The sequence below is a fragment of the Schistocerca nitens genome, chromosome 8 (assembly GCF_023898315.1).
Source record: "Schistocerca nitens isolate TAMUIC-IGC-003100 chromosome 8, iqSchNite1.1, whole genome shotgun sequence".
Lineage (NCBI taxonomy): Eukaryota > Metazoa > Arthropoda > Insecta > Orthoptera > Acrididae > Schistocerca > Schistocerca nitens.
Window position 1 is genome coordinate 580,049,420 of NC_064621.1, and position 27,518 is coordinate 580,076,937.

Below are 27,518 nucleotides of genomic sequence, written 5' to 3' on the forward strand. Positions count from 1 at the left end.
TCAGAGAAACTTGGTCCTCGCAGATCAAAGATGGAAAAGGTTAATATGATTTGAGTAAAGTGCAGGAGCATCCAAGGAAAGGTCCCAGAATTAGAATCGCTTATTGAAGTATATAATGCACAGATAGTATTGGGAACAGAAAGCTGGTTGAAGCCAGACGCCAGTGACAACGAAATCCTAAGTTCAGACTGGAATGTTTATCGTAAGGATAGTTTAGTCGCCAATGGTGCCAGCTTGTTTATTGCACTAAAAAATTCGATAAAATATAGCGAGGTTATAACGGATTCAGAATGTGAATGAATCTGGGTGAAACTGAGTTTCAAAGAACGGTCAAAAATGGTGATCAGATGCTTTTATAGACCCACTTGGTCAGGACCTGTAGTTGTAGAGTGCTTCAGACCGAACTTACAGAATATCATTAGTCAAGATCATGCTGTTGTAATAGGGGGTGACTTCAACTTGCCAGCTATAGATTGGGAGTGTTATGCCATTAAAACTGGTGTCAGAGACAAGGAATCGTGTGGCATTGTTCTGGATGTCTTGTCCGAAAATTACCTTGAGCAGATAGATAGAAAACCAACTCGTGAGGGTAACGTCTAAGACCTCCTGGCAACAAACAGACCTGAACTATCGAGTCAATTAACGTAGAGAAAGGTATCAGTGATTATAAGGCTGTGACAGCATCTATGCGACTGGTCCTACAAGTAATGTTAAGAAAGGTAGGAAGATATATTTTCTCAGCAAGGGTGACAGGACACAATTTTCAAAGTATGTCAGCAGTCAGCATCAAATATTCGGCGATGAGGACGAAGATATGGAGAACAAACGGAAAACATTCAAAGGCATCGTTCAATATGCCTTAGACAAGTATGTTCGGAGTAAGGTTTTAAGCGATGGGAAAGATCCACCATGATTTCATATCTGTGTTAGAAAAGCGCTACGTAAAAAAAGAGCACTTCATCTCCGATTCAAGAGCATGACAAACAAAAGCTGAACGAAACTAAAATGACTGTAAGGAGAGCAATGAGAGAAGTGTTCAATGATTTAGAAAGTATGACGTTGTCAACCGACCTGAGTAAAAACCCTAAGAGATTTTGGTCATATGTAAAATCAGTAAGTGGGTCAAAATCATCTATTCATCCTCTCAGCGACCACAACGGCACCGAAACGGAAGATAACAGATAGTAGGCCGAAATATCGAATTCGGTCTTCCGAAGTTGTTTTACCGCAGAAGATTATAACACTATCCCTCCTTTCAATCGTCTTGCGAACGTCGAAATGGCAGATATTGAGATAGCCGATCGCGGAACTGAAAAGTAGCTACAATCGCTTAGTGGTCGAAAGGCTTCAGGACCAGATGAGATACCTATAAGATTCTATAAAGATCATGCGAAAGAACTTCCTCCCCTTTTAGCAGCAATTTATCGTAGATCGCTTGAGCAACTATAGGTACCTAACGATTGGAAAAAAGAGCAGGTCATTCCCGTTTCTAAGAAAGGCCGTAAGACAGATCCATGCAATTATAGACCAATATCGTTGACGTCAATTTGTTGTAGAATTATGGAACGTGTTTTATGCTCAATTATTATAACTTTTATGGAAAATGAACAACTCCTCTGTAAAAATCAATATGGATTCCGCAAACAGAAACCCTGCGAAACTCAACTGGCTCTGCTGCTCCATGATATCCACAGCGGAGTGGACAACGGCGCTCAGGCTGATGCCGTGCTCCCTGATTTCAGTAAGGCATTTGACACCATCCCGCATTGCCGTTTAATGAAAAACAAATGCGAGCTTACGGTGTATCGGAGCAGACCTGTGATTGGATTCAAGACTTTCTTGCACATAGAACTCAACACGTCGCTCTTAACGGAACTAAATCGACAGATGTAAAGGTAATGTCCGGAGTACGACAGGGAAGTGTAACAGGACCGTTGCTATTCACAATATATATAAATAATCTAGTGCTCCATAAACCAAGTTATCCCGAATGTTTGCTGTTTCAAGAGGCACAGCATCTAAGATTTGTACCGCACACAGAGTAAGAGGCACCCACATGCCTTGCTCATAGTGTGGCATCAAGCAGTCAGGCCTGCAAGATGAGCGGTGTGCCAAGTTAGTGGATTTTTTTACATTGGTGATTCTCTATCTTACGGTCTCGTAATTACCTAACGCTACAGTGCACTTTCCGGATAGGATGGTGGATCTTTTGCTATATCTCACACTTCCACTCTCACACCCATCATCACGAAAATTCACTCCAGACCGAGTGGTACAAATGGAACATGCATAACCCACTGCCTCTGAACCTATCTTGCTACTCTCCCATGCAAACCACACATACTTAAATTACATGAAATACATCACACTGGCAACATAGAATACATCACAAAGAATAGTCACAACGTTAGAATCACTTCACTTTCAGCTTTACCACTTCAGTTAGTGTTCATCACAGTTTCACACGACATTGACCCACTTCATAACTTGTCTTTCCTGTTATGAACTCTGGAGGATATATGCACGTATTCCTGTGCAATGCAAGCCAATTGGCGTTGCTGGATAGACGGCTGACTCACCTTGCTTCTCTCTCAGAGTATTAGAGTTTGAATCTAGCATCACAGGGAAATATAACACACAAAGTAATATTAAGATCATATTCGTCACACACGACAGTCCTCAACTGATACCTTAGACGAGTATTTCTCTTTATCCTTTGTCTCATACACAGATTGAGACTCACACAGTACTCACCACGTGAAAGTGCTCGTCTCCAATTTCAAGTCCTGCACACGCCATTTCTTAAATATTTCCAACTTATAGTACACACGCCAGTAATACAGCTTCACTTTAGCACTCGGAAGTATTTCAACTTAGTACTAGCAATCGCAAGTATTTCAACTTAGTACTAGCACTCGCAAGTATTTCAACTTATTGCTTCATGTGGTTTCATTGTGACCGTTGGTCACTTCCGAAGATTACTACGATGCGCTTAATATTACCTGCCTGTCATTTAATTTTCCCCCCAAAAGTTCCTGAAATAGAGAAATAATTATTCCAAACTTCTGTTAAGTATTTGACATGCATACCATTTTCTCCACTCCTTTGTCTTTACGGAGCACACCTAAGACAGGTCCTCCCAACACAAGATCCGGCGCCAGAGGTGGGGGAGCACCATGCTACCGTATTGGTCAGCCACATTTTAGGCCCTCAAAGCTCAGGTAAATTTCATCTCCCTGCTTCCACCAAAGGTGACCAAAGGACCGTCTCAAAGATGATCTTATATTTCACATATACTATCTGCGGTTAGCAGACGACCATACATTCATTCATTTCACAGATCTCACCAAATTAGATGTAGGGATTTATTTTGTGGGATCAATTAAATAAATAAATTGTCCTTCTTTCCTACACTGGTATCCGGCTTCGGTGTATTAAGTGAAATTGAGTTATTATTACAAAAAATATGTTGTTCTGACAAGAATAATGAAGAATGTTTTACCTATTTTCAATGTCGGGCGGTACTGTACTTTTTCAAGTGAAAGTGGTGCAATATCATTCACCAAGTCACAACGCGGACGAAAGTGTGTGAAGTGATCGTGTCAAACGGCCATTGAAGACCAATAAGAGTATGACAGCTGCAAAAGTCACTGCAGAACTGAAACTCTCAGTCTCGAACCCTGTCAGCACCAAACCAACTCGAAGGGAGCTCCATATTATGTGAATTTCAGGGCGAGCTTGAATTCGAAAATTACACCAATCAAGCAAATGCTAGTAACAGGAATACGTGGAGCCGAGCGCATGAAACCTGAACTATGGAACAATGGAAGAATGTAATGTGGTTGGATGAGGCTTCTGTGACACTGTTTTCAACATCTGGCCGAGTTTACGTTCCAAGAGTGAAACATGGCAGGGATTCGGTGACGATCTGGGCAGCCATTTCATGGGACTCATTGTTACTCTGCAAGGTCGCATTACCGGCAAGAATTATGTGATCATCTTGGCTGTCCTGTCCCTATAGATGCGGGACGCTGAAAACGGTCTATGACATGTAAACAACGCACATGATTTAATATTGTATATACGTTATTTTTTCTAATCCTTTCAAAATATTTACTTATTTACCATAGAGACAAAATTTAGTGACGACAAGATGAGCAATACTTATTCGCCACAGAGTCTAAATTTTACATGAATAATTACGAATCATTGAGCTCACGGAAGCAATCCAAATAAAAGTATATAAATTATAGCTGTTACACTAGTGCAGAGGATTACACTTTTTGGTAAGAGGAAGCAGACATATCTTTGAATTCTGTAACACCGGTTCCCGTCAGATCACCGAAGTTAGGCGCTGTCGGGCGGGCTAGCACTTGGTTGGGTGACCATCCGGTCTGCCGAGCGCTGTTCGCAACCGGGGTGCACTCAGCCCTTGTGAGGCAAACTGAGGAGCTACTTGACAGAGAAGTAGCGGTTCCGGTCTTGGAAACTGACATATGGCCGGGAGAACGGTGTGTTGACCACATGTCCTTCCATATCCGCATCCAGTTACGCCTATGAGCTTAGGATGACACGGCGGCCGGTCAGTACAGTCAGGCCTTCCTGGCATGTTCGGGAGTTTAATTTAGTTTTAGTTTTAGAAATCGGTATTACAAAGATCACATTCGGATGCACTTTAAAATAAGACAGTGAGCACCGACAAATCGGCAAACTTAAGCAATTATTCAAGAGGGTAACAAGGACAAATCAAGAGCAAATAAAGGGACAGACACATACGAATTAAGCAACGCACAGTAACTGGCTTGAAGACGGCCCACGATCTGAACTGTGGCTCAATTTACAGAATCTAGAACATGTACACATAAGACATCATAAATTTATATAACATATCAATGCCAAAAAGTACATGGTCGTCCACCCGTGACAGGGTGGTGGTAGTAAGTTCCTACAGGACCAAACTGCTGTCATCGATCCCTAGCCTTACTTAATCTAACTAACGCTAAGGACAACACACACACCGATGACTGAGGAAGGACTCGGACATCCGACGAGGGGAGTCGCTCGAACCGTGACAAGGCCCCTAGGACCGCGCTGCTACCCCGCGCGGCCCGCGACAGGGAAAATCTAAATCTGCATCATACTCCGCAAGCCACCTAATGGTGTGTGGCGGAGGGTACTTTCAGTACCACTATCTGATCCCTCCAATCCTGTTCCACTCGCGAATTGTGCATGGGAAGAATGATTGTCGGTAAGCCTCTGTATTGCCTCTAATTTCTCGAATTTTCTGCTCGTGGGTAATGCGCGAGATGTATGTCGGGGGAAGTAATATGTTTTCTGACTCCTCCTCAAAAGTGCTGTCCCGAAATTTCAGTAGTTAATCTCTCCGTGAAGAACAACGTCTCTCTTCTAACGTCTGACAGTGGATTTTTTTTAGCATCTCCGTAACACTCTCTCGCCAGCTAAACGATCCCGTGAGCACGAACACCAACAGTTTGCCCACTTTCGAATTCACTTAAGTCCGACCGACATGATGCACTCATGTGACCGCTGTTCTGGCCACCGCTGACACTTTCAACGTGTTGAGGACATAGCACGAGTTCCGCATCAGATCAACCTGCAAGCTTGGCTGTTACCTCAATCTTTGTTCAAGCATGCATTTCTCGCGGTGCTTCCGTATTTCTGTCCACCCTCTGTAGATCTTGGAGATATGCTTTATCATGTAACCAAATATGTGACTTCTGTAGCAGACGAGAGCATCGAATAGGTAATATCGGAGGCACGTGAGTGAATCGCAACACGTGTACCGGTACACAATATCAAATATGCTTCTAAAGGATTGCTTTCAAGTTGTCTGATTTTAGATCTTGTCGACGTACAGTCGAAATTGTGCGTATACGACATAGATTCGGTAGTAGCAGCTACATGGAACATACAAAAATCGTTGACACGAGGACTGTATGACCTTACCCACACCGATACATTAGCGCACTTCACAATGAATTTTCACTCGAAAATAACGTTAACAGGCCAAAATCGAGATCGTGGTCATAAATACTTTTAAAAACATTGCAGGGAAGCAGGGAACATCACCATCTCGATCTCGTATTTTAATGATAAAAACTAAAGCTGCAAATTACCACCAGCGGCAATCGATCCCTCGAGAAAACTTGGGCCATTCTTCTGATAGTACGCATTTATGACCTTCTGAAAGTAAATATGTGCGCCGTTCCCTTGTTTGTCACACGCTCCCACCACTGCGCCCGCTTCTAGTCCGATCACGAAGCACTCTACAGCGGAGTGGCAACCACTGCCCTTCTATTGAAGAACAGCGCAACTCCTACAAATCTACTTCACTTCAACAGTGTCAGCTTTACAATCCAAGCAAAAAACGCATGACACCGACGTTAATAATTAAACACCGCTACACTACTTCATTAATGACACAGTCATCTTTTCAGTTCGCTTACACTGCATTTGAGAATCTTTCTGAATCGCAATACAAGACTGTTCAAAACAAAGCGATCTCTGGCACCAGCTACATGTCAGAAACGGCACACTTTCATTGACTGAATCAACATAGCACGTTACCAAAGTCAAACCAGTATTTCACTGGATGCTCAATATGATATGGCCCCGAGGTCGGCAAATTGCGGCTCGCGAGCCACATGCGGCTATTTTGATGTAAAGCTGCGGCTCTTTACTTCCATACGCAGATACTATTTATTTTATAAGAAAAGAAATTGTTTAATCGTTCTGAATCGATTAACGAGGATTAGGCACCATTTCTATCCCTCACAATCGGCCCATTGTTCTCACTGTTCACGGCACCCCTCCCCCGTGACACTCGTCACTGTCGCACCGCGATAAGCACGCTCTGAGTTCTGACAAGTCCGTCCATGCCAGTCGGCGATCACCGCACACGCGATGCGACCACAAACAGTGTTTCGTGTCTGAATTATTCATTTTAGTTATTCAATTATTGGAGAATTATTTGTTCTTTTTAAAAATTCTTTATCACAGCTTCACCGCAACTCAATCGGGTTTGGAAGGAGTCGTTCGCTTTCATATGCAACTCAGCTGGCCTTCCGACTTATCTCATTTGCCACGAAAAACTCGCACACAATAAGAAATCAAATTTAGAGAGACACTTCACTATAAAACATACACAGTTTGCTAGAAAATATTCAGCCGCCGAAGAACGAAAAAAATCTGTCGACGAGCTCCAGAAACAAGTACAGCAATCAAGTTCCATGTTAAGTAACTCGAAGCAATCTACAAGTAATGTTAATCTGGCAAGCTTCGTGGTATCACTGGAAATTGCAAAAAAAGGGAAACCATTCACAGATGTCGAGTATGTCAAAGATTGCTTCATAGGTGCATCTGAAGAACCATTTCGTGATTTCAAAAACAAACGAGAAATCTTGAAAAAAATCAAAGATCTGCCACTATGCGCTAGAACATTAGAAGATAGAATAAGTAAAATGTTTTCAAATGTAACACATTGGCAGGTGGAAACATTCAACTGGCTTCTCCCTTATCGCTTGCTATCGATGAGCCTTGCGATATAAAAGACACGGCACAAGTTGCCCATTTTGTGAGGTATATGTCTTCCCAAGGTCCGAAAGAAGAACTTCTAGCATTGGTACCGCTCTTGGGACAAACTGGAGGGGAAGACATAGCGAGAGCCGTGCAGAAACGCCTCGACGATAATAAGATCGATTCAAATAAAATCGTTTCAGTAGCAAATGATGGAGCCAGAAGTAAGACAGGAAAAAATAGAGGGTCAACAACGATTCTTCAGAGCAAAATAAACCACGAAATTCTTACGTTTCACAGCATAATGCACCAAGAAGCGCTTTGTGCGCAAACATTTCCGGCCGAAATAGTTGAGGTCATGAATTTTGTAATCAAGATTGTTAACAGCATCTTGTCAAAAGCACTCTACCGTCGTCAGTTTAAAGAATTCTTAAACGAAATGGAGACACGGTATTCCGACCTCCTCCTTCACAATAAAGTGCGATGGCTTTCCAAGTGTAAGGTGTTGAAACGTTTTGCTTTGTGCTTGAATGAAGTAAATACATTCCTCAATGAAAAAGGCATTAATCACCCTGAATTAGAGAACAGTGAATGGCTGCAAAAATTTTACTTTATGGTGGACATGACGGCGAAATTAAATGAGTTGATTCTAAAACTGCAAGGAAAGGGAAACCCAGCCTACGTTTTGGTAGAAGAATTGGTTTGTTTCGAAGATAAATTAATTATTTTTGCAGGAGATATTCAGAGCGGTAAATTACTTCATTTTCGGTTTCTAAAGCAACATCGCGATAAAACCAGTGCAACTGTTGACTTGAGTTACTTCAGCACAGTTATTTAAAAAATGCAAGATGAATTTGCTGACAGATTTCAGCAATTCAAAGCCAATGAATCCATAGTAAATCCTCTCAACACAAATACTAACGAATTCCTCATCGAGCCATTTGGTGTTGATAGTGGATCTCTAGAAATGCAATTGATCGATTTAAAAAGTAAAGCTTTGTGAAGTGGAAAATTCACAGAGTTGAAAAGCAAACTGGAAGATATGGAAGTCCAGAAATGTATGTACGTAACACAACAAAAGTGGACAGATTTAATAGAAATGCCGCGAGTTGAGGCACTTATATTCGAAGCACGGAATAGTCTTCCAGATTGCTACAGTGAGGTGAAGAAGTTGGCATTTGGAGTGCTGGCTATCTTCGGATCGACATATTCGTGCGAGCAAGCGTTCTCTTGCATGAATATAATTAAAAGTAAAGTAAGGAGCCAACTAACGAATGAAAATTTACGAGTAGATTCGTGTTTCAAACTTCAAAACAACACGTTATGAGCCAAATTTATCCAAACTTTCTAAAACCATGCAAAGCCCACGCTCCCATTGAATTTGTTCGCTCGAATGTATGTTATCGCTTTTTTGTCATTTTTAAGTACTTGTTACATTGTTTAGTGAAGTTCAAATTTTATACTTGAATAACCATGCAAAGCCATCGCTCCCATTGAATTTGTTTGCTCAATTGTTTGTTATTGAAGTACAAGTTAGTTTTGTAAGTGAATGTTTGATTGTTTTAATATTTTACTTGAATAATAAGTGATTATTTAATAATATTTATATTGTCTAATTTGTTGTGAAAAAACACTACTTATAGTATATGAATAAATATATGTATTTTTCTTATGAATGAATAGATTTTGCCGCGCGGGATTAGCCGAGCGGTCTGTGGCGCTGCAGTCATGGACTGTGCGGCTGGTCCCGGCGGAGATTCGAGTCCTCCCTCGGGCATGGGTGTGTGTGTTTCTCCTTAGCATAATTTAGGTTAAGTAGTGTGTAAGCTTAGGGACTGATGACCTTAGCAGTTAAGTCCCATAAGATTTCACACACATTTGAACATTTTTTTGAATAGTTTTTACGTCAGAAAACTTTATTTACGCAGTTACTACTTATTGTTGGCAGGAAACATTTTTGTAGCTCTTTAAAAACTGTGAAATTTTATAAACCATTCGGGAGGACGACGGTTCAATCCCGCGTCCGGCCATCCAGATTTAGGTTTTCCGTGATTTCCCTAAATCACTCCAGGTAAATGCCGGGATGGTTCCTCTGAAAGGGCACGGCCGACTTCCTTCCCCATCCTTCCCTAATCCGATGAGACCGATGACCACGCTGTCTGGTCTCCTTCCCCAAAACCAACCAACCAACCAACCAATTTTATAAATTGTAATTTCTGACTCTTCCGACGCAAAAGGTTGCCCACCCCTGATCTGGCCGGTTACTGTTGTAGCTGCTTAAGTACCTAACATATAGGAAAACTAGCCGAAATACTGGTGCACATGACTACCTTTAAAGAAGAAACTGATTTTTAAGACTGTTGTTTTGCTGGCCGAAGTTCACATCGACGCTCATAAGTCGTGTCAAGTTGGTAAACCTGCGGACAAAACATCTGAATATGCGAACTCTAAATACATCCAGCGGTTGAAAGTATCTTATTCCACCTAGTGGTATTATCAATACATAAACTGCAATGTCTTCTTGTACGTTCTCTTCATGCATTGACAGGCTTTTGTGGCCGTAAAATGTATCCACAATTAAAAGCGATCTTCTGTTATCTTGTACGATTTCAGGAAACACCTTTAGTCACCATATTGGTAAATGTTTCTTGTTGATTTTTCCAGGCGATAAGGCAACTTCTAGAACATTGTCCGCATGAAACAAGCTGTGAGTGGCGGCCTAAGCGTCCCGGTCGGCTCCATCTTCAGATGCCTGCGGCATTATCGTGCAGTGGCACGTCTCGATGTATTGCTCGATTCTGTCATTCTTGGTAAGAGATCGATCGGACGTTATTTCAAAATTAAACCCGCTGTGATGTATGTGCACACATTCTGTTTACCGCCCGTTTCCATTACACACTGAACAGCCAAAGCAAATGGTGCACATGCCTAATATCGTGTAGGGCTCCCGCGAGCACCCAGAAGTGTCACAACACGACGTAGTATGGACTGCAAGGCTGTCCATTAATCCGTAAGAGTACGAGAAGGCGGAGAGCTCCTCAGAACAAGCACGTTGCAAAGCCTCCCACATATGCTCAATAATGTTCATATCTGGGGTTTTTGGTGGATAGGGGAAGTGTTTAAACTCAGAAGAGTGTTCCTGGAGCCACTCTGTAGAAAAACTGGACGTATGGACTGTCGCATTGTCCTGCTGGAATTGCCCAATACTGTCGGAATGCGCAATCGACATGAACGGATGCAGGTAATCAGACAGGATGCTTACGTACGTGGCACCTATCAGAGTCTTATCTAGACGTTTCTGGGGTTCCATATCACTCCAATTGCACACGCCCCACACCACTACAGAGCCTCCACCAACTTGAACAGCCCCTGCTAACATGCAGGGTCCATGGATTCATGAGGTCGACGCCATACCCGTACACGTCCATCCGCTCGATACTATTTGAAACGCGACTCGTTCGACCAGGCAACACGTTTCCAGTCATCAACAGTCCAATGTCGGTGTTGACGAATCCAGGCGAGGCGTAGAGCTTTGTGTCATGCAGTCATCAAGGGTATACGAGTTGGCCTTCACCTCCGAAAGCCGATATCGATGACGTTTCGTTGAATTGTTCTCACGCTGACACTTATGGCCCAGCCCTGATATCAGCTGCAATTTGCGGAAGGGTTGCACTTCTGTCTCGTTGAATGATTCTCTTCAGTCGTCGTTGGCCCCGTTCTTGCAGGATCTTTTTCCGGCCGCAGCGATGTCGGAGATTTGAGGCTTTACGGATTCCTTATTTTTCACGGTACACTCGTGAAATGGTCGTACGGGAAAATCCTCTCTTCTTCGCTACGTCGGAGATGCTGCGTCCCATCGCTCGTGTGCCAACTATAACACCAAGTTCAAACTAACTTAAGTCTTGCTAATCTGCCACTGTATCAGCAGTACCCGATCTAACACTGCACTAGACACTTGTTGTCTTATATAGGCGTTCCCGACAGCAGCGCCGTATTCTGCCTGTTTACGTATCTCTGTATTTGAATACGCATACCTGTACCAGTTTCTTTGGCGCTTCAGTGTAGCTCTCATGTTAGCGAGAAACTCTTCACACTCATTAACCATCGTTGTCTCATTATCCAGTCTTTTGGTTGTAGTAACATGAGTTATTTTTCACGACACAATGCCATGGTTCTTGTTGAAAGCGTAAAACCGCCCAGAAGATGCTGTAAACCTTTCTGCCCCATCTCCATTGCGACTTGAACACCCCACTGCTGTATATTAACATCGTAAACCGACATCTTTTTGCTGGATGCGTTGTTAAATTTACCTAGACAGATTCTATTGACCTTAGAATGCTTTGGTTAATACAAGCATTGGTTTCGAGGTATCTACTCCAGGTGTACAGATATCTTTATTGTTTTAATAATATGGGGTTTCTCTTGGTAGTCCTGAGAGATCCCACTTCTTTCACTTTTCCAAACGGCGATAGCTCGTTTCATATACGCCTCTGTTGCGCACAAGGGCAAAGTGATATTCGCCGACACAGCATCTTCAGATCAAGCTTCATTATTATTTACGTCCTCGCTTTCACATCATCCATTACCCATTGTACCAACGACGCTCTTCTACGGATGTGACTGTGGTGAAAGGGGAGCCTCATTATCGTCATCGTCATCATCTGGTAAGTAAGCAGCAGACATATGAGTAAGTCGACTATTTTCTTCATGAAGTTGCCTACTATTTCTACAATAAAACTGAAAGGAATAAATACTAACACAAAATGACCCCATAAACTTATGTTTGCCTTCTTTAAAAGTTAGTCGAGTAGCCATATATTATGATGATCTCGAGCTATTATTCTGAGCTCTCGTTCGTTGACGTTTAAACGTTGCAATTTGGCTAGTATTCCGTACCGCTCCCGGAGATGCCTCACTATCGCTAGCGAGTTCACCGAAGTTATAAATACAAACCTCTTAATGTACAGCGCTTCGCACTCCGGTATTAAACGGGTAGAGAGGGGTGGAGCGAGTGACAAACAGGCCACGTGCGCACGTATTTGATAGCTGTACTTTCACAAGGTCTTAAATGCGGAAAGAACAATGGCCCAAATTTTCGACCAGGATAGATTTCTGTGACTGGTATCTTGAACTTGGGCGCTTTTCTCCTTAAAATACGAGGTCGAGTTGGTGATGTTTCCTCATTAGTGAAACCCTTGGGGCCGCGTTAAGAGCATTCCCCACCTAACGTAATAGGCCGATCTCGAGACCCACTCTGGCACAAAGTTTCCACATTTCTTACGCATAACGGATGTGGCGGAACTCCATACCTGGTCTGTGAATGAAAATGTAGCTCGCTAGAAACATGTCTGTTCATGAGTCACGTTCGGTTGTACAGTGTTTAACTTCATGCTTTTCGTTTTTCTTTAAAATATTCATGTGGAGAAAAGAGGAATAGAAAACATATCAGTTCAGTACATTTTAGGACGAGACGACTTGTTGCTAAGCACATAGTGTGTTTAATAATATAACTGTAAATATCTGTACATGTCCAAACTCGATAACAGTGATGAAACACAAGAGTTTGAAGGTTTTTGTGGCTCGTTGCATTCCATTTCAGTAATTTTAAATATATAGTTTTATAGGACGAGAAATTCCGCCTGATGCACGACACCTTTTTTCTGTTTTGTTTTACCCAGACATGTTTCAGCACTTTTGTGCTATCTTCAGTGGATTATTTTTTATTTTCTAATTGTAAGACTGTTGTTACATATTAACATTTAGCGAAACGTTTGGTACATTATATTTACACTTGTGAATGAATAATTTCTGTAAAATATTATACATCATTTGTTCATAGTTCACAGGTTAGATACGTATTGATGACCTGATCACTGTTTGTTGCTTATAACATTATGTCAAAGTTCTATTTACAGCTTAATTAGCAAAAAGAGTGGATGTATGCATTAGTTTACTTATCTTACATGATACTACCGGACATTTATTTTGGTAGCTATTTAGCCACACAGTCTAAAACTTCTCATCTGCAAACCACAAAACATAATTTTTTCTGTTTATTATGCATTTACAAACGGAAATGAGTATATATCACGTTTTTGTGTTTATTTTACTGTTTTATGCTGTGGTGCTTTCCCATACATTGCTGGCGAAGTGAAGAGGCTTATTTCGTGACCTATGGTCGCCTGACACTGCACTTTCTCCGATTTTTCAAAACATAGGCATTGTTTTCGCCGCCATTACGTGTTGTTGTGGCTGGATGTATTCATTTGTTTCGTGGCGTGGTTTTCTGGGTGAGGCGTACGAGTTTGAAGTGCATTTAGCGTCCAAGGTGTTTGGTTTGTGTGAGTGTTCGTGTGTATCTGTGTGTGTGTGTGTGTGTGTGTGTGTGTGTGTGTGTTCAGGACTGGGGCAAAGAGGGAGAGGGGGGAGAAAGAATTTTTTATTTGCCCATGAAGAGTTTTGGTGTGGGTGTTATTTGTATAGTTCTTCTATTGTGGTGATACCAAAGTAAGTTACAGAAATCCCTGAAAAACATAGGAACAATTTTCACAGAAACACAAATTAAAAGAATGATACAGAAAAATCCCAAACCACCAACCTAAAATCATTGCCTAAAGTTCACAAACCCAGAATACTTACACATCCATCGATAAACTTTGCCAAAGCACCAACATACTACTTAGCCAAACACACACACACTCTGCAACAGACAATATACCAATACACTGCAAACAGAAGTCAAAAGAAGTCAAGTGACTTAATAGAAAAAATAAGAAATCAAAACATACCAAACACAGAAACAATAATCTCATTTGACATAGTTTCCATGTTTACACACATCCCAACAGAAGAAACTATCAACATCATAGAAAGAAACCTACAACTACAAGGAAACATACCAACAATCAACGTACAAGAAATAGCAGCTACACCCAGGCTCATCATAGAGCAAAACTACTTCACATTCAACAACAGGTTTTACTCTCAACATGACAGACTAACATTGGGATTCCCAATCAGTACCCTCCTACCTGACATTTTCCTCAATCAGATGGAAAAACAAATCTTGGTCAAAATAGTAACACCAAAGCAGTTTAAAATAATATTTTGGTACAGATATGAAGGTGACATAATTTGCTTAATAGATGAACCATAGCCTCGCATAAAAGAACTCTATGACAACATAGACACCATCCACCCACAAATACATTTCACCACTGAAACACAGACAGATGAAATACTTCATTTCTTAGATCTCACGAAACACAAGAGAAACAACAATCATGAATCCACAATCTACAGAAAACCCACATATTCATAACCAATCCATCACCCCTTAACTCACAAAGAAGCCATCTTCAGATATTTACTACAAAGACTCAACAAAATACCCATCAACAAACATGATTACGCACTAGAACTGAACACAACAAAACAAATTGCACAGGAGAATGGATATGAAGCAGGGAGAGTAGACAAAATGAGCCACAAAATACAAAAACAAACAACACATAACCATGAAACACACACACAAACAAACACAACGCGCAACAAATCAGCAAACAGTAAGCAACAAATTGCACATAATAACTTACAACAACGAAGTCACGCACAGGGTGGGTAATATACTAAAGAAACAAGGACTCAGAATACAGAACCCAACACCATTCATAGCAGACTTGTAAGAAATACCACCAACACTGACAAATACAGCCAGTCTGGTATAAACCAACGTACTTGCAAATGCTGTCAATCTGTATATGTGTGCCAAACATGCAGGAATTTCAGAAGCGGTTTACAGAACACCTCAGAGCACTGAAAAGCAATAAAAAATTTGCAGACCACCTGATAGCACACAATCACCACCCAACAAGCATTGAAACTGACTTACACATCCTTAAAACTAGTAGCAGCTTATATCAAAAACAAACTGTACAAGAAAACTATCACATCCAAAAATCAGTAGCCCAAGGAAAGAAAGTACTCAGTGAATACATATGACTGTGCAATAAAACCATCTTCGCCACAATAGAAGAATAACACAAAAGAAGAATAACACCCACGGCAGTACTCGTGGGAAAACAAAATTCTCCCTCTCTCTCTCTCCATTACTCTCTCTCTCTCTCTCTCTCTCTCTCTCTCTCTCTCTCTGTTCCTCTTTGCCACAGTCCTGAACATACACACACACACACACACACACACACACACACAAACAAGCGCGCGCGCGCTCGCGCTCGCGCACTCACGCACACTCACACAACACCACAGATGCAAAATACACTTCAAACACGCACGCCTCACCCAGCCAAACGCGCTAAATACAGGAAAATTGGTCACGTCACACCAGGGAAGTAAGAGTAATCTGCTGAATTACGCCGCGCGGGATTAGCCGAGCGGTCTAGGGGCGCCGCAGTCATGGACTGTGGGGCTAGTCCCGGCGGAGGTTCGAGTCCTCCCTCGGGCATGGCTCTGTGTGTTTGTCCTTAGGATAATTTAGGTTAAGTAGTATGTAAGCTGATGACCTCAGCAGTTAAAGTCCCATAAGATTTCACACACTTTTTTTTTTTTTTGCTGAATTACACCCCCATACCACTAACGTCGATTTACAGTAGGGTTTTGGAACATATGCTGTATTCGATTATTATCAAGTATCTCAATGAAAAATATTTCTAGACACATAGCAGGGATTCAGAAAATATCGTTCTTGTGAAACACAGCTAGCTCTTTATACTCATGAAATGATGAGTGCTATCGACAGGGGATGTCAAATTGATTCCATATTTTTAGATTTCCAGAAGGCTTTCGACACCGTTCCTCACAAGCGTCCTCTAACCAAACTGAGTGCCTATTGAATATCACCTCAGTTGTGCGACTGGATTCATGATTTCCTGTCAGAAAGGTCACAGTTCGTAGTAATAGACGAAAAGTCAATGAGAAAAACAGAAGTAATATCCGGAGTTCCCCAAAGAAGAGTTATAGGCCCTCTATTGTTCCTGATGTATATTAACGACATAGGAGACAATCGGAGTAGCCCTGTTAGATTATTTGCTGACAATGGTGTCATTTACAGTCTTGTAAAGTCATCAGATTACCAAAACGAATTGCAAAATGATTTATATAAGATATCCGTATGGTGCGAAAAGTGGCAACTGATACTGAATAAAGAAAAGTGTGAAATTATTTACATGAGTACTAAAAGAAATCTGCTAAATTTCGATTAAGCGATAAGTCACACTAATCTGAAGGCTGTAAATTCAACTAAATACTTAGGAATTATAATTACAAATAACCTGAATTGGAGCGATCACATAGATAATGTTGTGGTTAGAGCAAACCAAAGACTGCGATTCATTGGCAGAACACTTAGAAGGTGTAACAGATCTACAAAAGAGACTGCTTACACTACACATGTGCGCCCCATTCTGGAGTATTGCTGTGCGGTGTAGGATCCGCATGAGGTGGGACTGACGGGTGACATCGAAAAAGTTCAAAGAAGGGGGGTTCGTTTTGTACCTATATTACCGCGAAATAGGGGAGATAGTACCACAGACACGATACGTGAATTGAAGCGTGAATCATTAAAACAAAGGCGTCTTTCGTTGCGACGGGATCTTCTCATGAAATTTCAATCACCAGTTTTCTCCTACGATTGCGAAAACATTCTGCTGGCACCCACCTACATAGGGAGAAACGATCATCACGATAAAATAAATCAGAGCTCGCAAAGAAATATCTAAGAAGTCGTTTTTCCCGTGCGCCGTTCGAGAGTGGAACGGTAGAGACACAGCTTGAAGGTGGTTCATTGAATCCTGTGCCGGGACTTAATTGTGAATAGCAGAGTAATCACCTAGATGTAGATGTAGATGCACGAAACTAATGAATATTACATAGCCACAACAACACGTAATGGCGGCGAAAATAATGCCTATGTTTTGAAAAATCGGAGAAAGTGCAGTGTCAAGCGACCATAGGTCACAAAATAAGCCTCTTCACTTCGCCAACAACATATGAGAACGCACCACAATATCAAAATCGTAAGTTACACACGAAAACCGTGATATATACTCATTTCAGATTGTATACGCATAATGAACAGAAAAATAAAAGTTACCTTTTGTGGTTTGCAGATGAGAAGTTTTAGACTGTGTAGCTGAATAGCTACCAAAATAAATGTTCAATAGCATCATGTAAGGTATATAAACTAATTTCCAATTGCCAATTAAGCTTTAAATACAGTTCTGACATAATGTTACAAACAACACAGAGTGATCAAGTTGCCAATACATATCTCAACTGTGAACTATTAACAAATGATGTATAATATTTAACAACAACTATTCATTCACAATCGTAAATGTTATGTACCAAACGTTTCGCTAAATGTTAATATGTAACAACAATTTTACAATTATAAAATAAAAAATAACCCACTGAAGATACCACAAAAGGTACTGAAACGTCTGGGTGAACAAAACAAAAAAAAAAAGGTGTGTTGCATAAGGCGGAATTCCTCGTTCTATTTTCGTAGCAAGCATGGACATAACAAGAAGAACTGCAACACCACAAGATGATTATATAGCTTTATACTGAGTAAAAGATTCATTCTGGAATCTACTCATATCTATTTTATTATTTCGTGTGAATTTTTAGGTTTGTACGTAGTGCGCGTAATCAGTTGTACGTAATAATTTGTTTGCACCCACGAAAAACCGAGGAGCCGAACAAGGCTACACGCGACAATCCATTATTGTTAGTGTTCCGGTAACTTACTTTCTTTACTAATGCCGTTTACTTTTCTTCTTTCACACGACACTTCGAAGTGAACAAGTACTTCGAATAAATAAAACAAGCAGGTGAAAGCCTTACGGGACCACAAATTGATGTTTACATGACCAATTTATCATTTATTCACCGAGCTGTATAATTTTAGAGATACGAAAGTTAATGATGACGGTTCATTAGTGTGACAGTTCAGTGAATGCTGGTTGTGAAACCTGAGCAACGCTGGGCATACGTGGAAGGCTGACATCCTAATTCAGCGAGTGTAACAGACGGCAGTGGAAGCCTATCGATTAAGGGATATTGCTGCCAAAGTTACATAACTGTATACATCGTCCTAAAAATGCGGAAAGTGCCCTCCCGGGGCTTATTACGAATACTAACGTCCACAATCGAATGCCTGTAACAGCTTCTCTGGTAATATAAATTTTTTTTTCTAGAATAAATTTTCACTCTGCAGTGGAATGCATTCCGCTGTGAAACCTCTTGGTGCAATAAAACTGTGTGCCGGATCGTGACTCGAACCCACAGCCTTGCCTTTTGTGGAAAGTGCTCCCACTAAATGACCTGTCCACTCACAACTTGCGACCCACTCAGCATAATTAATAATAAGGTTTCCAGGTTTGTCTCGTCTTATGAATATATCCGACACTAATATTTTACTTCAGCTATCCGCAATAAAATAAGTTCCGTTCTCAATCAAAATTCCAAAGAAAAGTGAAAGATTTGCTGTACCTAATCGCGAGATCAGAAAAGTAACTTCGTCCTACAAGAATGCAGCCGACTGTACTTGCAAAACATTGCTTAAGCCAATAGCATGTAGCGATGTCGCTATCAGACTAGCACCAAGTGAACACAGTACAGCGATCGGTAACGAGCCACCGTGTGGAGGTCAGAACCAAAACAGAAACAAAAGTATCACATTCACACCACACCAATGTTAAACTCCTTAAAGCGAACTCTCGAGGTTAAAAGGGTTTCAGTGGCTGCCGCAACAAAAGAGCGTCCTGTGAGGCATGTCACTCGCCTACCTACTTCCGAGTCCAAAAAGCTATACCAGATATTGCTACGTCCGTAGATGGTGCTCGTACAAAGACGCAAGCTACAGATATGTACATGCACACACACATGCTTCTGTGGCTCCGGCAGGGTGATGTCATGTTAACGTGTCAATGAAACGAGGCGACAAGCCGAATCGTTCCAAAGTCAGTCAACTCATACAAACATACGTGATGCAGGTATCCCAAATATGATTGGTTAGATATCAATATACATCACTTTATGTAGCCAGCTTCCAGGCATGTTTCATACATTCAGAGCTTTGTGATCGTTAACATGAGCTTCAGTTAACTGAAATACTGTCTGCGGCATAATAAAGCAGGAAAAATTAAAGGAAGATCGTACTTCCAGGTGATGACGCGGTTGTTAGTGACGGGGAACAATCTTCGACTGGACAATATCTGACACCTTTTCAAAGAAACATCGTGGCATTTGTTAGAATCCACTTATTATATAATGACCAGACTTGGCCTGGAACCCTGGTTTTTCCGTATGAATCTCCAGTGTGCCATCCCTGCACTAACAAGCTTAACGCCGTGCCACTGAGAGAAAAATTTGTTAAATAACATTCCGTAAACTGGAAGCTCACCAAGTCTAGTAAATTTACCAAAACGTGTCATATCAACCAACTTCTAATCTCTGTCACCCGAGCGAAACACGTAATATAAAAGACAACTTCAATGGTTTCTGTATTGCGTTCTGAACCACGTACGAAAATCCAGGAGGCCTGTCAAAATTAAACCACTCAATGCAATAAGGGCCAAATTATAAACTTACGTAGAGGTGTAAGTGCCTTCAAAACAGATTTGAGAGCGTGCTTCGCAGCTTACACATTATACTTGCTTTAAATGTAGATACAATAAAATAAATAAAATGACTGTATCGTACTAATTATATTGAAAATTCTCGTCTAACGTTTTCTCATTTACAATTTCCTTATAGTAATTTCTTTCTTCGTTTTTCAGGATAAACATTATGAAACTAATAAATGGTTCATTAAGTACCGAAAATTTGCTCAGTCGTTATAATTCTGTCGTTATAATTACGTGGGAATAAAAAAAATGGCCACGTGCGAGTAGTTCTCGCACGCTGAGGGTTCCATGCAAACACTGTGATGCATATGTATGATGTAGTATTTTGTCCGTCTCCAGCAACTATAGTCTTCTATAATGAAATAATAAGCAACCGGCTACACGTGAGAAATTTAATTTCTTGACCGGTTTCGGCCACCTGGTGACCTTCTTCACAAGAATGTACAGGAAAATACACCACAAATAAGTATAGGTCAGATAAGAATATTAAAATTAAGGACAAAAGTTTAAAAAATACTTAAAAATTAATGATAAAAATTTTACACACTTACGTCTGTCGCATTATTTGCGAGTGCATGTAGCACAATCCCATGATCCTAAAAATATATGCAGAAGCAGTAAGTAATACAGTACTAAGGCCATTAATTCTCTCTTAGACACCAATCTGTATTCACGGTGTCTGCCTGAAACTAGCACAAACAAGCGAAACTAACTTTTTGCCCCTAATTTTATCTGACTTATACTTATTTGTGGTGTGTTTTCCTGTACAGGCTTCTGAAGAAGGACACCAAGTGCCCGAAACCGGTCAAGAAATAAAACTTCTCATATGCATCTGGCTGCTTTTTATTTCATCATACACATAAATTTTCCATCCTGAGAATCGAGCATGTCAACGATTTTTGCCTGTTACCGGTGAGATAGTGGAATAACAAGAGTGTATCAAAATTTCTGCAGTAGTTCTTCAGACTAGGCCGGACGTATAAAAAGAAGCGAGCATGGGATTTCAGTTTATATACATGGAGAGAGGATATTAAGTAAAACGTTTGTTACTTACTTACTAATACATGACTGAAACTTACATATTATGTTTACATGGAATAACGTTCGTCTGCTATGCTTTTGACGGAGGACGAATGCAATGTACGGAGGTGGTTTGAGAAGTTCTCGGGACGGAATACAAAAAAGGTACTTCCATCAATGATTTTTTTTTTATTTTTCAATATTGTCTCCTTGTAGAATAATGCACTTGGTCCATCGTTGTTCCAGTGTCTTGACCCTATCTCGAAAATGAGTCTCCTCAAGGCCTGGAAAATAGTTGTCAACTCCGGATATCAATTCTTCTTTTGAAGTGAATCTTCGTCCACCAAGAAAAATTTTCAATTTTGGGAAGATATGGAAGTCTGACGGAGCCATATGAGGTGAATAAAGCGGGTGCGGCAATAATTCATACCTTACTTCGTGTAATTTGTCATGTGGACCTCACATGTGTGCGGGCGCGCATTGTCTTGATCGATGATGACTTTCTTCCTTCCTAAACCTGCCCCTTTTTCGAGTAACTTTTGTTGCAATTTGTCCAGAAGGTTAGAATAGTATTCTCCGGTAACTCCTTGGCCAGTAGGGAAATAATCTACAAACATGATCCCCTTCGCATCCCTGGACACTGATGCCATGAACTTTCCAGCCGAAGGAGTTGTCTTTGCTTTCTTTGGTGGCAGAGAATCAGCATTTACCCATGGCTTTGACTATTGTTTTGTCTCTGGGGTATAGTAGTGCACCCAAGTTTCATCTGTGGTCAAAAACCGGTGCAAAACATTTTGTTCGATTCTCCTAAAACGGGTCAAACAGTGTCCATTCTCATGCGTTTTTGATCCAGCGTCAAGAATAGTCGCACTCACCCTGCAGATCGTTTTTTCATTTCTAATTCTTGACTTAAAATATGATATACCTCTTCAGATGACATTTGGCAAGCGTCAGAAATTTCACGCACTTATGTATGTAGGCTGTTTAGGTTTTTATATTGGTAACGTCACGTAGCGCTCTGTATGAAAATTACTGGCTGTGCTGTGTGGAGTCTGAGGCTGGGTGGCATTGTTGTAATATTCGCTATTGTAGTGTTGGGCAGCTGGATGTTAACAGCGCGTAACGTTGCACAGTTGGAGGTGAGTGGCCAGCAGTGGTGGATGTGGGGAGAGAGATGGCGGAATTTTGAGAGCGGACGGTCTGGACATGTCTCATTAAGAAAGAGTAAATTTGTAAGACTGTATGTCATGAACTGATATATATAATATGACTTTTGAACAATATTAAGGTAAATACATTGTTTGTTCTCTATCAAAATCTTTCCTTTGCTAACTGTGCCTATCAGTAGTTAGTGCCTTCAGTAGTTTGAATCTTTTATTTAGCTGGCAGTAGTGGCGCTCGCTGTATTGCAGTAGTTCGAGTAATGAAGATTTTTGTGAGGTAAGTGATTTGTGAAATGTATAGGTTAATCAGGGACAGGGCCATTCTTTTGTAGGGATATTTGAAAGTCAGATTGTGTTGCGCAAAAAATTTTGTGTGTCAGTTTAAGCACATTCATGTATAATTGACTAATATTTCTAAGGGGACGTTTCATATGGCGACCCTGCCAGGATACCTCACTGGAATCTTCTGATTTTCCTTGTAGTTTGTGTAATTAGTGTAGCTTTTGTTTATTGCTAGAACGTAATTGTAGAGAAAATCTCGTTTGTAGTTGCAGTCTTTCATTGTTGTACGGTAAAACAGTTGGGGCATGCATGTAGATTTGCACCAAGTATTTCGCAGCTGCGCTTGCGATTAACTAGATATTATTTTCAGTGCTACATTAATGTGTTTTCTTATTTTTTCTCTTCAAATTGTGCTTTTTTGTGTTATCATGTGAAATATTGTGACAATTATGGTGTGTGAAAAACGTAATACTAGGCTCCAAAGTAAACTCAGAGATGACAGTGAAGACGAAAGCAGTGTGTTAGCGCCACCATGTAATGAAATAACTAATGTTCAACATAGTAATTTGGTAATTGTGCATAGGGAAATGGAGCGGGCGGCAAACAATGACGTAGACAGTGAAACAATTAGTGAACAGGGATGCATTATCGATTGACCGGTCGGCAACAGCCCGCCTCAGGAATCGGGAATGACAGGACACAATCTTGCAAATACTACAGATTCAGGTTTTGGGTCTTCACCGTTTTCTCAAATAAGTCAAGACACATTTTCTTCTTGTCAGAATGTGAATGTTGCCGGTTCAACTTCACTGCCGAAAAGCACTGAGGAACATGTTTCAGACACCAGTGCATTGTTATTACAGTTAATGCAACAAATGGGACAAAGGCTACAAAAGTTAGACTCATTGGAACATAGGCTTGAACAAACACGTGAAGATTTAACTACTGAGTTACATAAAATCGTATTGAAATGTCAAAAAGTCTGTAATGACGTAAAAACACAAATTTGTGAGCATCTCCAACCTATGTTTTTGCGGCATGAAAATACATTACAGAATCATGAAGCAGCCATAAAAGAACTGCAAACTATTGTTCATGAAAATCATGAGACCTTGCAAGCAAAAATTGACTCAGTTGCATCTACCGATTCGGTTACGCAACTTGCAAAAACTCAGGAAAACTTAAAGGACACAGTAGATACAATTTCAACACAAATGGACACTCTGAAACTTGGTTCAGAAAAACACACTGATGAAATAAGTACACTATCAGAAAAAGTAGCCGAACTTTCGGATCAGTTCACTAACTTATCTGCAAAGGTAGATGATGATCTGAATGACACAAGACCTGTAGCCATCACTGACACAGAAGAGTATGAACAAATTAAGAAATTCAAATAAAGTCAGAATCAAATTAATACGCAACACAAAAGAGAAATCCGGGAAGTACAAGATCAGTTGGCACAAGTAATACAAAAATTACATATTTCAGAGGACACTCGCGCTCCAACACGGAAAGAGGGACTTAGAAATTCGGAGAAGCCACAAAATAATAACACAGGGCATTTCGGAAATTATGAAAGAAATCGGCAAGGTGCACCGAATTTTGAGATGGAACCGCCGACACGACGTAACAATGACCGATATGCGACTCGCCGACATGATGATTTTGACTATAAGCTGTTCATTACTACACGTAAATTCAAAACATTTAAGAATTCTGGCAACGACATTCATCCACAAGCGTGGCTTCATCAATTCTCTCATTGTTTTACTCCCAACTGGTCATTAGAGCACAGATTAGAATTTATGTGTGGCTATTTAGAGAATGAACCAGCTGTAAGAATGCGATCGATCATTCACGATTGCCACAGTGAAGGAGAATTTTATCATGCCTTTCTCTCATCATATTGGTCTCAAGCTACACAAGACCGAGTAAAACATAGCATCATAATGATGAAACATTTCGAACAATCTGAATTTTCCAGTCTTGTGAAATATTTTGAAGACATTTTGCACAAGAATCAGTACCTGTCAAACCCATACAGCCCCTCAGAACTAATCCGCATTTGCTTAATCAAATTACCTGAACATTTACGACATATTATTTCAGCTGAACGTTGCAAAGACGACATTGAAGCTTTTCCGGGACTCTTACACGAATTGTAAATTGACACTGAGAATCACGGAACGCGAAAACAGGAGCACAACAATTATAGGTGACATCCGTCACAATTCCGTGATGACAGAAATAATAAATGGACACGACAAGGCTATTCTTACAACATAAATCGTGACCAAAACAGACACCACCCGTATGACAACCGTTGGCAGAATATTAAGAATTACAGAGAACGACCCATCTCCACGGTTATGACTATCACAGAGACAATCAGAGAAACAGACAATACGGAAACCAAAATAATTATTATCACGAGAGACAGAATAACTTCAGACGCAACGGTCCACAGTGCAGTGATAATTCAGGGAGAAACTCTCCACCACGTGACCAACAAGAAATTAATTATGGAAATTACCGACATGACAACAGACGATATAATCGTAACGACAGACCGGAATTGCATCAGAACTGGCGGGATTCACACAGGGCAGGACCCTCTCAGCAAGGTGAATTTGTAGAAGTTAGGTCTCCTAATCCCAATAACGACGCGCGCCAACAAAGAGACAGACAACGACTCGCACCGCAGGCACCCACGTGCGCCAGCTGGCTCAGCGAGAAATAACATAGACGCTAACCTTGAGAAAAGTTTTAGCATTCCTTACCGACGTACCATATACCACATGATAATTCCGTTGAAGCTGGAGCTCTGCATAGTAGGAAGAGTAAAGGCTTGCACCACATTTCACATGTAAAACCGTTTATTGAAAGACAATCTGCTTTTTAACTTAGTCTTTGCCATAAAATTTTTCACTTCACGCTACTAGTACAATTTGTCACACTGAGAAACTGTTAACATGCAACAATGTTTTGAAGTTAACTATCCAGTCTAGAACCTAGGGAACATTTTTAAACAGAAATTACGAATGCATTGTTATAGTGAACAGACGACACAATGTTGCTATTTGTATATTCCTGCTTCTTAGTTGCACGATTATGTAACGACTATCAGGCTTACATACTTAGAACATATACTGGTACTGCTAATGAGATTTTAGTGCAACATTTTGGTTATTTGAAAATACATACTGGAGTTAAAGTACTTTCTGTGAGATACCAGACTACACAGTTGTTAGTTTATGTGACAGCTACACGATTTTATCACGACGCTACTAATGATTGACAATTTACAATGTTGCTTTTGCGGTGTTTCTGTTTCATATCTGCACAGTTTTTCTGAATTCTTCTGGAAGGGAAAACATGTTTTAGTAGTAACTTTTGTGGTATAGCTACAATGAGGCAGCCTTTTCCGTAGCACAACAATACGTTACAGCACAGTACTTTCTTCATCATGGCAATAAGTGTAATAAGTAAGATATCTATACGCAAAGCATTTCACTTTTGTTTATCATGAGGTAAGTACATTGACTTCTGCAGAACTTAGATTTCGGACGACGATAACTATGACACTTCCACAGAGATTATCTTACAACAAGACGCACAGTTTAGCGCTACAATACACGTATTTGAGTGATTAATTTTGTACTTAAAACATCTATTTTTAAAGATTATTGAATTACAATGATACAAAGGTTTTCCGTGATACATTTCATTCCATTGCTGGAATCTGTAAGACCTGAGGGTATAATTACATTAATCCTCAGGGGGGTACACGCCTACTTTGTGTACCATGTGTTTGGCAAGCACAAGGAACCCTGGCTAATATGGTATTTGCTTATACAACTTTACACACCGGTACCATATTTCTCTAACACATAAATTACACAGCTATCTGATCATTTAACTGGGAGAGACAAACATTTATTTTACTACATCAGTGACAGTAGTTTACGTAATTACACAGTTGGATAACTTCACACTTATGAAATTGTATTTTCTCTGTACTTTGTGAACTGTTCATATTTTTTCGGAAACCATTGTGATAATATGAGAGCTTTGAATGATATATTTGGTAAGGGATCATGATTTTTGAAGTACGTTTGAGGTAGATAACTTTATTGAAAGTTTTGAAATTATTGAAAGAAACTGCGACCATTTTGAGATGTGATTGATCTGTTATGATGTTATTATTACGACGACGATTTGTATTATATTGTTGAGGTATGTTTATGATCAATAAGCTGATGCTATATGAGGAATCTGATTATGCTACGTATTTATTATGATGAAATATTGAAGTGTCGACGCAGGATTGACGTGTCGACGAATATTATATGTGTAATAGGGTAAGGAATAATGAATAGTGGTTAGGGACTCTGATTTGTGAAAAAGGATGTTGGAAACCAAGAATCGTACTTTAAGAGTTATGAAATGTGTGTAAATGCGTGAATGTATTACAATGCCGACGAAAATTTTTTGGACACTGTTATATTTGTAGGGTTTTGTTTCTACACATTTGTAACGCAAATTCTCAACCTGTGAAATTTTTTTATAATAGACTGTCCCAGTTGTCGTAAATATTTCGGTAAGAAAGTTAAGTGACATTCATGTAATGCGTCGTGGACGCCCAGCTGTGTCGCCTGCCTGGAGAAAAAGCCATTAGGTGGAGAAAAAAAAAGATAGAACATTAACCTCGCTATTGACATTTCTTTGTAGAAATCATCGCACATATGACACGCTCGAACTTGAAAACATATGATTGCACTGTGGAGCTCTTAATTTATGATATTTACTGAAATGCCTAATGAAATGATGAGAAACATTTTACATCTATTGTCTTTCTAGTTGA